The following is a 14,512-nucleotide window of genomic DNA, read 5'->3' on the forward strand; positions in this document are numbered from 1 at the left end:
CTGCAGAATTTAGGGACTGTGGATGAAGACCGAGAACATTGATTCAGAAAAAATATTTGAAAAAATATATGGGGGTCTGAAGATCCTGGTGGATCGTCTAAGCCTTGAGGTCCTGAGGTCTCCTGGTCCCCTTGTGAGGGAGGAGTGGCAAGCGGGGTCTCCGGCTCTACAGTGGAGGGGGATGCACTTTCCTTCTGAACCGGATTCCCCTGACTAGGAGTGGCGAGAACGAGCTCCACGTCTCGTAGGGCGCCAACCTCACTGAATCTCAGTTCACTGCAATGTGCAGATGCTGAAATCTGGAGCAAAAATAGGCATCGATTTCTTCAGTTTCTTTTGGACCACCTTCTCCCTGCCTCTTTCTCTCTCTCTTCCCTCTTTCACAGAACCAAAATCAATTCTTATCTCTCCTCTTATCCCATTGTATTGGGAAGGGTTGTGCCTGTCATGTGACAGCACTGCTCTCTACCTAGTCACAGGACGCACGAGCTGCCAATCAAGGTTTGGTTCCTCCCCACCCATGAGTGCACATCTTGCTATTGGCTCCATGTAAATTACTTGGACTGCACTCTACAGCCTGCCTGTACTTGGCCTTGGGCCATTGGCTGTTGTAATTAGATTAACCCTCCTGCACTGAGCTATTGGCCCCCAGTAAATGATCTGGGCTTGTCCCTCCAGCACTAGAAAGGTGCCATGTTTTTGCTGGCTTCACTGCAGGCCTAGAAATGTGCTGGAGAAACTGTTCCCTTGAACATTGTATGTGCCAGTTCAGTGTGTGTGCGCGTGTGCGCTCTGCATCAGTCGCCATTTTCCAACACTTGCGTTCTGTAAATAAAATCTTTCCCTTCATCAAAACTGTGTTCAGAGCCCTTGCCTTTAAGAGTGTGAGAAGCAGAGGTGCCTTCACAGATTTCACTCGAGACAAAAATTGAGAACAAAGAACATTTATTTTACAACAATGCAAAGTTGGGTGCTTTCCCCTTACCCTGGGAATACACACACACACTGGGGCTCACCCAACTTTTAATACATTCCATTTCATGACAGAAGTATCTTCCCCCTTAACATTCTTCTGCCTCCTGGATTGGTTTAGCATTAGATAATTCTGCCTAGGTGTATTCTAACTTCTTATCAGTTTATGTGCTTTCTGCAAACTTGTTCACCAGAAAGTGTCATGTCTTTGTTCTTTACTCATTAATCAACCCCCAGGACTTGCTAAATCTATCGACTTGCTATCCTGTTTTTCAAGACCTCTATTTTATTATACTTGCTTAACCCTTGCTCCCATTCCATTCTTACTTCACCTTTATTTAACCCATCATAATTCATTCTTAATTCGCTCTTGCGTGTCTCCCCACATTCCATTATCCCTTACAATCCACCCTTTTTTAGCTACACTTAGTAAACCCTCATTCGGGCAGTATTCTTTTAAGCTTGGTCTTTTTCCCAGCGAGTGAGTAAACGAACTGCGGCCTCAGCATCATCAAAGGGAGTTTGGGAAGCATACAACATTTGGGTTGCAGTGACCTGGCAAAGGGCCCGTTGAATTAAACACTGCACACAAGGCATTAAGCAGGGAATTATTATAAGGGCTAGAATAAAAAGCCCAGCCGCTATAAGGGCCGTATGTATCCAGCTCCAGTCGCTTGTAAAAATTTTAGTCCACCATATACCGGACCAAAATGCCAAGTCTGGACCGGGACATGGGAAAGTTTTCGAATTCCTGAAGAAATATTTTTTACCGCCTGGCCATTGTCATCAATCTTCAAACAACAACTGGTAAGGTTCAATTTTCCACAGACGCCGCCTTCAGCGGCCAACAAGTAATCGAGGGCCAGGCGATTTTGATAAGCTATAGCGCGTATCTGTTGCTGCTCATCAGCCAATAAATCTAAGGCCGTCGCTGTGATCATTTCCAAAACTGCCTGGAGTCTGATCAAACGATTTAGTATATAAATGGGGGTTCGATATCCCCATGATCCATCCTGAGCCCAAGTAGCAGGGCCATATTATGAAATAATACATTCAGGGGGCCAGTCTTCACCCCAATTTCCAATTTTAAGTTCTTTCTTTGGACGAGTATCCTGAGGAGATTGTGGGATTAGGCGCATATATAGCTTAGTGGAAAGGTGGTGGTCGGCATGCAAAGGCAGTAATACAAATTGAGGTTGAATGATTCCAATACAACAAGTGCCGCTCCAATCAGGTTCTAAAAAGGTATAAGCCATATTCCCACAAATCCAATAGAAACCCTCTGGGGCATATCCATGTGGGATAGTCTGGTTCCAGATCTGCTGAAGCGAGGGGATGCCCCAGTAAGGATTTTCACCTGAACAGTTCCATATGTCAGTGGTGCCATGAATACTCTCATAAAGCACACAATCTGAATCTTTTTCCATAGAGAAATACCAGGTAGGGGTTGCAGGATGCCAAACAGCTGTAGTATTCTTGAGCAGCTTAAGCCGTTTACAACTGGAATCCCCCTTATAGTGATGGCCTTTAGCCTTCTGAATGCATTCGTCACCCAGTGGATGATTTACAAGATGCCAGGTTTGGGGGGGGGGGGGGCGTTCAATTTTATTCGTTGTACCATTAAAGCGTAGAAGTTCCCATATATCCAAAGGCTCACCTTGCCAGGGCCAGATACCATCTTTAGTTGGGCCTCCGCAAATCCAACAATTCTTCAACCCCAGCAAGTCAGCTGTTCGTTGACTTAAATCTACCCACTTATTGTCATCTAACCGGCCTGTCTGTGAGCATTAGCATATATATCCCCTTTATCCCTACTCCAGGTATAGCCTTGACTAATGTTTTGTTTATAATTCTCCCACCATCTCCTTTGTACCGTATTTTTTGTCACTTGTCTTTTTAATACCCGTAGAGGCCGGGACGCAAACCCAAGCCACTCCCCTAGGACAGTCCTGCTTCCCTGGTCCATGTTGGGATCCTAAATTAAACCATAATAAATAAGGTACCCCACTGTGAATGCACTTTATACCTGCATCCCGTTTGCATTCTAAAGGTAAACTTGTCCATTCTTCAAAGTACTTATCACCTCTGCTGCCCCTATTCCAGGAGGGCTTAATACATAGTGTACAATTGGGTGGTTTCCCAAAAATTGGGAACCAGCAGGAAAACAATTCTGCAAATAGTAAAAATAACATTATAACAGCTTTTTTCGGCGGAGCGTGACTTTCAGACCAGAAGGATGTGAGACTGCATGCCAGGTGGAGGGGATATTGTCAACGTCTTTAATCTGTGGATTAGCACGCTTAACACGTCGCACGTGAGTCCATCCCTTTTCTTTTGTTCGTACTGCAGTGTCTGTAATCAAAAGTACACAATAAGGGCCGTCCCATATAGGTTCTAGTTTATGGTCTTGCCACGCTTGCCACCCAATCACCAACTTTAATGGAATGAATGGGATAGTCCAAGGATGGGGTTTGAGCTAATAATCCCTTCTGTTTTAAGTCATACAAAGAAGTGGAAAGCCCCTGTAAGTATTTAGATATATAATGGTCATTAGCCTCAGGGGTAGGGGAATTGGTGTGGAAGCCCATGTAGGGAAGACCGAACGTCATCTCATATGGTGAGACAGCAAGGTCCTTACGAGGAGCTGTGCGAATCCTGATTAAATCCCATTTATCCAGGAGAGCCCAGTTTCCTCATGAAGTCGAGTGAGTTGATTTTTCAGGGTCTGATTCATCTGCTCGACACGGCCTGAACTCTGGGGGTGCCATGGGGTGTGTAACTGCCAATCTATTCCCAAGATTTTACACACCCCCTGGAGTACCTGAGAGGTAAAATGTGTACCTCGATCTGAATCAATGGTTTGCACAATACCGTAACGCAGAATAATAGCCTCTAGTAATATCCGAATAACGGTGCTAGCACGATCATTAGGGGTCGGGAAAGCCTCAACCCATCGAGTAAAATGATCCACCATTACTAGGAGATATTTATAAACCCCTATCTTGGGCAATTCCATGAAGTCAATCTGTATTCGTTGAAACGGGCATATGGCTATATCGCGACCCCCAGGCATTACATGCCGCATTACTTTCTTATTCACTCGCTGACAAATTGGACATCCCCGAGTACTTTGATTGGCTAAGGTGTATATTCCAGAACAATTAAAGGACCGTACAAAGGCGTCAACCAGTGCCTGCGTTCCCCAGTGTGTCTGCTGGTGGAGCTGATCAATAATTTGACGAGCCAAGGCCTTATTCAGGACTTGGCGTCCCTCTGCCCTCCACCATAGCCCATCTGCAGTTTGACGCATTCCCTGGTCTTTCATATAAATCTCCTCCTCCTGTGAAAAGATGGGAGTCTTTTGAATCTCATGTGGGATGGGGAGTAACAGCTGCATCTCTATTATTTCTGTTAGTGCAGCCTGTTTGGCAGCTTCATCTGCCCGTCTGTTCCCCTGGGCTTCAGAACTGTCAATAATTTGATGGCCTCGTACATGAACTACAGCTATCTCCTCAGGTAACATAAGAGCATCTAGGGATTGAACAATTAACTTTTGTCCTGTCCCGGTTATCATTCCCCACTCTTTCCAAATATTTCCGAAGGTGTGTACTACATCAAAAGCATACTTGGAGTCGGTATAGATTGTGCCCACCTTTCCCTCTAGACCAGGGATGTCAAACTCAAATTCACGGAGGGCCAAAATTAAAAACTTGGACTAAGTCGAGGGCCGAACTAAATATTTATTGAAAATTTTCAACAACATCTGCATGTTTTCTCTTCTTTCAACATATGTAATGTTAAACTTTTTCTTATTAAAATAAATGTTTAATAATAGTTTTGGATAAACTCTTTCCAGAAGCATTAACAAATGAGAAATAAAATATTCAATGAATAATATTTCTCTATAGAGGATTTGTCAAATGTTGCTAGTGTGCTGTCGAATAGTAAAATCTGAGGGCTATTGAGAATGTGGGAGAATAACATGATTCCTGAAACAATCAAATGGGTGACTGATTGTGGGCATGAACTCTAGCAGGGTTATTTGCCATGCCCTTTTTCCATTGGTACAGATATCCTTTGATTTACACACTTTTCAAGTTTTATGCCTAATGAGCTTGTATCCAGGTGCAGGACCATTTTTAACCAGGAATATATTGATCACTGTGACATGAAACTATTGGAAGATCGTTTTATCCTGAGATTAAAGTTCCTAATCCTTACTCAGGCCTGTGTGCGGAAGGGCGGGGTTTGCGGGCGATTGGGTTGGACAACGACAGTGCGGGCCATCGGCTCTCGCTGCAGGGCGGCATCTCGGCGGATCAGCGGCCCCGTCACCGTGAGTCGCGGGTCGGCCTGCGGCAGGGAGGGGGAGTGGGCAACGGTCCTGGCGAGGTCAGGCCCGAGGCCTCCGGTTCCGGGCGCTAGGAAGCGGCCTTGGCTTCCCCTGACACTGGCCAGGCCCCAAAACCAGAGTCCATGGTGAGACCCTGCAACGTAAACAGAGGAGGTGGGGGCGATTAGCAGGCTGACGCCAATGCATTCTGGGATATGTTGTATTACTGTGCATGCGCTATACTGGCGTGGCGGCCAGCGGGCCACCTCTAATACATTTTTGAAATGATCTTGCTGGCCAAATATAATTATATCGCGGGCCAAATACATTTTTGTGCTCTAGACCCTGAAGAGCTCTACAGAGGGCATACAATTCACAGGATTGGGCCGACCAAGTACCAGGGAGACAACTGGCCTCGATCACAACTCCTTCATTCCCGTCCACTACACTGTACCCGCTGTAGCGAATGCCATCAATGCAGCAGGAAGATCCATCAATAAACCATCTTTCACCCTCTCGTAAAGGTTCATCGCTTAAATCACCTCTAATTTTAGTCTGTAAATCTATCACTTCTACACATACATGCTCTAAGTCATTGGGGATCGTATCAGAGTCTGGAGAAACCAAGAAGGCGGCTGGATTCTGATCTTTATTTGTAACCAATGTCAAATCATCCCTATCCATAAGGATCGCTGCATACTTCAAAATTCTGGAATCAGTAAGCCACCTTCTGGCACGTTGTAAGAGAATGGTGCGGACTGTGTGAGAGGTGTGAACTGTCGTCGGGGCACCAAACATAATTTTGCGTCCTTCCTCTACTAGAATGGCAATGGCCGCAATTGCTTGCACACATTCTGGCCAACCACGACAAACAGGATCTAAAGCTTGCCCACTCTTGTGTTAATACTCCCATGGCCACACCATCTTTCGCATTGGTATATAGGTCAAATGGCTTATTTAGGTCAGGTAAGGCCAAAACCGGGGCACTAGTAAGAGGCTGTTTCACCATGGCAAAATCTTTAATCTCCTCCTCCGCCCAGACAACAGTTTCACCCCCTAGAGTCGCAAGTTTATCATAAAGAAATTTGACCAGGTTAGAATAATTCTCAATCCAAATTCTACAGTATCCCACCAAACCAAGGAATTTCCTAAGTTCTTGAGCATTCTTTGGAAGCGGGACCTGCAAAATACCGCGTATTCTCTCTGGACCTATTTTCCTAATTCCTTGACTAACCAGATGACCTAAGTATTTAACCTCAGATTGAACAAATTGCAACTTCGATTCACTCACTCTAAGACCCTTATTCCCTAGAAAATTCAATAATTCAACAGTGTATTGTTTAACCGAATCATACGTTTCCCCCGTGATTAATAAATCATCCACATATTGTAATTAGTGACAATCCTCTCTCCGAGGGGCCTCATCTAGTACCTGTTCCAAAACTTGGCCAAACAAATTTGGGGATTCCGTAAAACCCTGGGGAAGGACCATCCACCGGTATTGATCTTTCCGTCCTGTAAAGGGATTTTCCCACTCAAATGCAAACATGTCCTTACTGTCCATTGCCAAAGGGCAGGTCCAGAAGGCATCTTTGAGATCAATTACACTGAACCACTTACTATGGGAGTCAATCTTACCCATCAACGTATAAGGGTTAGGTACAACCGGGTAACAGGTGAGAATAATTTTGTTTAGCTCTCTCAAATCCTGTACTAATCGGTATGTGCCATGTGGTTTTTGGACAGGTAGAATTGGAGTATTAAAAGGTGACATGCAGGGTTCGAGTATACCGTCTTTCACCAATTGGTCAATTACTGGCTGCAGCCCCTTTCGGTCAGCCATAGGAATCGGATACTGTTTTCGTCGAACTACCTGGTCGGGGTCCTTTAGAGTAACTTGCAGGGGAGGAACATCTAACCCTCCTCTATTGCCTCTTTTTGCCCATACCCTAGGATTTATTAGTCCCCGATCCTCCTCCGTCAGCACATAAAATTGAACCCCGATACCTGATCCCTGTGGTCTGGTACCGATAGCCAATTGGTCCTGTAAATCACATCCCAACAAGCAAACCCCAGCTTGGGGAACTAGTAAAATATCCTCTGTTACAATTTTTCCTCCCATTTGTATCTTTACATTCTTTAATTTAGGGACCGCAAAATCTCTCCCCCCCCACCCCCGAAATCATCACCGTCCCTTTTGTAGTAACACCCTCGGGCAGTCGTAAAAAACTAGACCGGGCTGCCCCGGAGTCTACTAGGAAAGTCATTTTGTCTCCGTGGGGTCCTACGCTTAAATTTACCAATGGTTCTCCGTGCAGCCCCACGGTGTGTATTGGCTGAGAACCGTGACCCCCCTATTCATAATCTGCCTCCATCAATGCGTAAGATCGTGTCTCCCTGGCCCGCATCGGGCATTCCCTCTTAAAGTGTCCCTCCTTTTTACAATAATAGCAAACTAATGCTCCTGTCTCCCAATTTCTGCCAGGGTCTCCACGGGTTCCCGGGAACGGTCGCCATCCCCGGAATCCTCCTCTACCCCTACCTCTGCCCTGGTCTCTACTTCCCCACTCCCGGCGCTCCTCCCAACGTCCAGGAGCCTACACACGGTTCCTAACACTTCCTTGCTTTCCATCCACAACTTCCTTTACTGCCTGCATCAAAATCTTAGCCTTTCCTTTCTGTTTTTCTTCAGACCTCTGGACATATGCCCTTTGTGCGATCTGCAAAAGCTGTGATAGTCCCTGTTCATGCCAATTCTCCGTCTTTTGTAATTTCTTCCTGATATCTGGGGCTGAATTAGTAACAAAACCTGTCAATACCAACTGTTCACCTGCTGGGGATTCTATATCCAACCCCCCCATATTGCTGTATGGCCTCACGTAATCTAGTCAGAAATGCAGAGGGGATCTCCTCGGGACCTTGGGGAACCTCAAATGCCTTCTTAAAGTTCTGTCCTTTTGGAAAAGACTCCTTCATTCCTTTCATTAGATTAACCCTGAACTCATCCATTCGCGTGTGACCATCATTAGTAGTTTTATCCCAATTTGGGTTTACCAGAGGAAATTTAGTTTCTCCAGGTATCGCCCCTGGCCCCCCCTTGGTGTTCCCTATCCCAGACTCTGATCCCTGCCCGGTGGATCATTCCACGCTCATCCAAAGTAAATAGAGCCTTAAAGATAGACATTAATTCATCCCATGTATATATATTAGGCCCCAAAAATTGATCTAATTGTTCTGCACATCCCTGAGGGTCTTTTCCTTTTTAAAATTGTGTACCTCAGTACTAGTCAAAGGCACGTTTACAAATCCAAGACCCCCTCCATCCCCTCCCAAGGGAACCTCCCGTAAAGGTCTCATCCAGTTAGTTTCTGGCTTATCTCCTCCTCTATGATGGTTAGATTCCTGCCCTCTGGGAGATAAATCAGAGTCCAGCCCCTTCCTCCCGAAGGGCCCCACACTGTTCTGAATGACCCTCACAATCAAAGTCTCCTCCCTCTCGTGTCAACTGAGGCGGTAATCTTGCACTCTGTGAGAGACTCCTCATACCACTCCTACTTTCTCCTTCTTTCTTTAACTGTGGAGGAGGAGGGGAAGGTAAAGAAGAGTAAAGCGTAGGGGAGAGGGAGGGAATGGGAGCCGGCACAGGGGAAACATAAGGTGGAGGAAGGGAATGTAACACATCCCATCCCTTTATTTCGGGGGCTGAAGATTCCTCATCCTTCTTGTTTGTAAGTTTCTTCTCGTCCAAAATCATCTGATTAGACGATCCACTAAGCCAACAGGCTGCATATTCCCTACTCTCGGTATTGTCTCCTTGATTTTGATAGAGCCAGATGTTCAATGCCTTACACATCCAGTACTCGTTGGATCCGAACTTTGGCCAATATACCGAACTCCCTTTTATCGGATTCTTAACCCATTCCTGACAACAATACCTGACCATGGTCTGCTTATCCTTCTCACGGGTTTTCCCCGCACCCCAATTGGATAACATTAGTCCTAACGGACTATGTTTTGGTATTTTATCCTCCTGTCCTTCTTTAGGACTTTTTCCCTTGCTACTTCCTCCTCCCATATTGGCAGGAAAATAAAATTCCTCTTACCGGAATCCAGTAGCTCTTTCTAGCGCGCTTCTTTAACGTCCTCCCGTCGTTTGTTCTCAATGCCTCTTCTCAGATATCACTCGCTTCGTCCACTGACCAGCTACCCGTCGTCCGGGAGTCCAGCTGAATCAGCCGGGGTGCACCTACCCCGGTCGTCAGGTGGAGGGAGTGCGATCCCAGACGAGACCCCAAGTTGTGAGAAGGAGAGGTGCCTTCTCAAATTTCACTCGAGACAAAAATTGAGAAGAACATTTATTTTACAACAGTGCAAAGTTGGGTGCTTCCCCTTACCCTGGGAATACACACACACACTGGGGCTCACCCAACTTTTTATACATTCCATTTCATTACAGAAGTATCTTCCCCCTTAACATTCTTCTGCCTCCTGGATTGGTTTAGCATTAGATAATTCTGCCTAGGTGTATTCTAACTTCTTATCAGTTTATGTGCTTTCTGCAAACTTGTTCACCAGAAAGTGTTATGTCCTTGTTCTTTACTCATTAATCAACCCCCAGGACTTGCTATTTTTGAAGACCCCTGTTTTATTATACTTGCTTAACCCTTGCTCCCATTCCATTCTTACTTCACCCTTATTTAACCCATCATAATTCATTCTTAATTAGCACTTGCATGACTCCCCACATTCCATTATCCCTTACAAGACCTACCCAACCTGTTTCCTCACGCACTCCACCCATTCAAACCTTTGATGAAGTGGTCTCCTCACCCCCGCCAGTCTTCCGTCTTTGTTCCGATGCCTTCCTGTTCCTTGAAGGAGGGCTCAGGGCCCAGAATGACCTATGGGCACCGCGAGGTCGGGAGAGATCCGCCGGCACTTCTGTGCGCTTTGACTGCAATCGCGAGCATCTGCAGACTTTGTGTTTCACTTTTTTAAAGAAAAAAACCCACTTCTGCCTGAAGAAGTCAGCAGGTCAAAATGCATCATTGGGGGACCCGAAGCGTCGACCATTCTTCTCCCACGTGTGCTTCTCGACCCACTGAATTCCCTTTGCTTTTTACAGAGCCGTTGTCATACCCACACTCCTGTTCGGCTCCGAATCATGGGTCCTCTACCGGCATCACCTACGGCTCATAGAACGCTTCCACCAGCGTTGTCTCCACTCCATCCTCAACATTCATTGGAGCGACTTCATCCCTAACATCGAAGTACTCGAGATGGCAGAGGCCGACAGCATCGAATCCACGCTGTTGAAGATCCAACTGCGCTGGGTAGGTCACGTCTCCAGAATGGAAGACCATCGCCTTCAAGATCGTGTTATATAGCGAGCTCTCCACTGGCCATCGTGTCAGAGGTGCACCAAAGAAGAGGTACAAGGACTGCCTAAAGAAATCTCTTGGTGCCTGCCCCATTGACCACTGCCAGTGGGCTGATATCGCCGCCAACCGTGCATCTTGGCGCCTCACAGTTCGGCGGGCAGCAACTTCCTTTGAAGAAGACCGCAGAGCCCACCTCACTGACAAAAGACAAAAGAGGAAAAACCCAACACCCAACCCCAACCAACAAATTTTCCCCTGCAACCGCTGCAACCGTGTCTGCCTGTCCCGCATCGGACTTGTCAGCCACAAATGAGCCTGCAGCTGAAGTGGACATTTACCCCTCCATAAATCTTCGTCCGCGAAGCCAATCCAAAGAAGAATACATGCAGCTTGGTATCTGGGAGGAAACCAGAGCACCTGGAGGAAACGAATCTTAAAATCTGCTTTTACTCAAACTCTTGGCAATTCATTTGAGAGGAGTTCAATGTGAAATACTAGGTCTGTTTCTCTTGACATTATTTCAGACAATGACTTCAGAAATTTATATTTCCTGGGTATTATCGTGTCTGATAAGGCTCAACGACCATTTAATCCCTCTCCGCACTCATCCCATTCGAGGTTCCAACTCCCGTGGGGGGCGAAGTGAACTGGCAGCGTGAGGCAGGTTGGCGGGGCGGCTCACGTTTTCGACCATGGATAGTGACAGTTGAACTGAACTGTTGAATTATTAAACTTAACATTTGGACTGAATTGTTAAACAATTAAACTTAGCTGTTTGTACAATCCACAAACAACTACCGTGGTGACCTCTTTTGGATGGCAAAATGGGGGAAGGGAGGCAATTCAGGTCTACAGGACGCAGTTTCACTCAAACTGCCCACCTTCTGGACATCATGACTGCAGGTCCCAATCCAATATTCGCCAGAAAACTGCCAACACCATGAAGTACTACCATGTGGTCAGCGCGCTGGACTAGGAAACGGACGGGGAAGGGGCCCTTTAGAGTGCTACAAAATGGTGCCACAGTTCTCACCATCGACCTGGGCGGCAGACCCGAGACTGTCTCTGTGGACCGTCTAAAACCGGCACGCTTGGACATAAACCGACCAGTGCAGGTGGCACAATCCCGTTCATCACGACCAGACCCACCCTCGACTCGACAACCTGACCACCTTTAGTTTGGGGTGGGCAGGGGAGAGGAATCACAGCGGATCGTGCCACTTTGTTCTCAAGGTTCGGAGGTGTGGGCTCTCGCGGGGGCGGGTGATGGGTTAGAAGAAGCGGACTGGCAGGGCGGTGGCTTTTCTGAGTCGGCAGGTCAGCTCACATTTCGGACCTGGACGAAATTCAACCTGGACGTTGAATTATGAAACGTAATGTTTGAACCGAATTGTTAAACAAACGACTACAAAAGCTCTTTTTTTTAAAATTAATCCTATTGTTACAAATTTCTATCCCTTAGTTTCACGACTGAGGACACTTCAACAGGATGCTAAAAATATAATCGTACATAAAGGTCTCAAAATCAACAGGATGTAAATATTCAATATCAACGTGAAATGGGAAGGTCCAGTGATCCCTGATCCTGTGTGAGTGCAATACCGAAACATGCCAGAGAAACTCAGCGGGTCATGCACCAGGTACAGGAAGCATAGAGGTAAGACCTACATTTCGGAACTGAGCCCTTTGTCAAGATATGAGCAGAAAGCAGGTGAATAAGAAGGTGGGAAGGAAAGAAGAAAGGGCAGCAGGAGAAGCAAAAGCCAATAGGCAAGAGGTCATAGGTGAATGTGGGTAGGAGGGCAGAAGAGAAAAAAGGCTGGGAAGTGATTGGGGGAGTGGGGAGAGGGTAGCTTTCTAAATGGAAAGGGAAGGGGGTGGGGAGCTGGAATATTGTCAGACTTGGTACTTTCTTCCCAACTCAAGGACAAGGCAGGCAAATGCTCTGAAGATTTAACCTATAAGGAGGTTAAGATATAGTGCCGACGTTTCGGGCCTGAGCCCTTCTTCAAGGTATAAGCAAAAGACAGGAAGGCATCTGAAGATTGGCAGGTGGAGAAGTCCAGGCACTCAGCCATAAGGAGTTAATTTGGACATGATCAGAGGAGAAATAAAATTTGATATTGACACTGTGGGAAGTGATCGAGGGAAAAGGAAGGAGAGAGAACTGGAGGAAAGTAGATGGGGGGGGGGGGAGGTCAATAGAAACCAGAGAAATCGATGTGAATACCATCCAGCTGGAACAGAAACCGGAGAGGTCAAGGGATCTGGACTGGATACAGGTTCATGGACCAGGCAGATTTATAGTACAGTACAGACTAGAAGCGTCAAAGGGCCAGAATCTGTCCTCTATGGTTCTATCCTCCAAATCACCTCGATAAGACCCTGTTACGGTGCTGCACATCCAAATTACCGTATATTTTCCACATAAAAGTCAGCCTAATTTTAAGTGGTGATAAGTGGTTGATGATGTTAAAGATTAGCGAGGAAATTTAGAGACAAAGACTGTGAAATTCTGAGCTCTAGAAATTTATCCGCTGGCTAAACTTAATTTAACGTATATTTTGGTGTATCAGAAAAATCTTAAAAACTTGTACGCCTGATATACTTTTGAGACCTTAGGTTCACCGAAAAAAAAAACCCAGATTTATGTCAATTCGGTGTATTAGTCGATGGACATTTTTCGGGCTGTCTGGGCCCCCCAGGAACAACCCAAAGTTTTTTTGAACATCTCAATCGCAAGTGACAAAGCTGTATATTAAGAAAGTTTTAAAAAATCCTCGGCCTACCAGGCAGCAGCGACAACAGCCCACGGAACTGGAGTGCTAACATCGTGCTCCCAGCGGGAGCAGGAACCTCGGCCCACCAGGCTGGAACGGCGATGGTGACCTCAGGGTCCCAGGTAGGAGCAGTTATAGCAGCGCCCAGCGGTGGGGAGGTGCGCCAAATTGACGTCAATATGTCTCTTATTTTCGGTGAACTTAAAGCCTCAAAATGTATATCCAGTGTATAAATCGGGTGCCCGTTTTTGAGAAATTTCACAACTCAACTTGTGCGCCGAAATTTACATTAAATTGATTCAAGTTCAGCCAGTGGATAAATTTCCACACCTCAGAATTTCACAGTTTTCAATGGCTCGCTATCTCTGAATTTCCTCACTAATCTTTAATGTCATCAACTGCTTTGCCCCATTCTTCCCTTGGCCACCCCCCCCCCCACAACTCTTTCCGCAACCTAAAAGTAATTTCTTTGCCCAAGTCCAATGAAGGTTCTTTGACTGGAAAGATTGACTTTCCACAATGGTAATTTTTTTTGTGGGGGGGGTCGTTTTCTTTGATTTTCAGCATTTGTGGCTTATTTATTTTTCTCTTGGATGAGATGCCATCTCTAAATATGTGGGCCTGATCGTTTACATTTAATTGAGGATCTTTCAAGATATCTGTGTACTTCAGCAACTGACCCCATTCCCATGTTTGTTTAACCTTTGCCTATGGTAGATTCAATCATCTGGGGCTTGAGTAATGACCTTAATTGCTATTCCTGACATTGTAAACTCTGTTAGCTAAATAAGGTTTCAAGGTTTTGATCGCTCAATTCCTCATGAAAAAATATTGCAAAAATACTCGATGATGTCATTCTAAGGGTTGCCGGTAATTTTAAATGTTTTGTTTTCCACTTAAGAGAATTTGTACAATTTACCTAGTTCTCAACCTTTTTCTTTCCACTCACATCCCACTTTAATGCCATCAGTGCTCTGAGATCAGTAAAGGATTGCTTAAGGTGGGATGTGGGTGGGAAGGGAAGGTTGAGAACCACTGCTCTAGAC

The 14,512-nt window shown here is 45.8% G+C and overlaps 1 long non-coding RNA gene across 1 annotated transcript; it reads right to left on the bottom strand.

Moving 5' to 3' along the window:
- Positions 1-928: 928 nt before the first annotated feature.
- On the bottom strand, positions 929-13,158 carry LOC138746315 (uncharacterized). Its single transcript, XR_011346861.1, has 2 exons — positions 9,409-13,158; positions 929-3,324 (listed from the first exon to the last, which is right to left on the bottom strand). It is a non-coding gene; the product is annotated as an uncharacterized lncRNA (long non-coding RNA).
- Between the last annotated feature and the right edge of the window lie 1,354 nt (positions 13,159-14,512).

The sequence above is a fragment of the Narcine bancroftii genome, chromosome 11 (assembly GCF_036971445.1).
Source record: "Narcine bancroftii isolate sNarBan1 chromosome 11, sNarBan1.hap1, whole genome shotgun sequence".
Lineage (NCBI taxonomy): Eukaryota > Metazoa > Chordata > Chondrichthyes > Torpediniformes > Narcinidae > Narcine > Narcine bancroftii.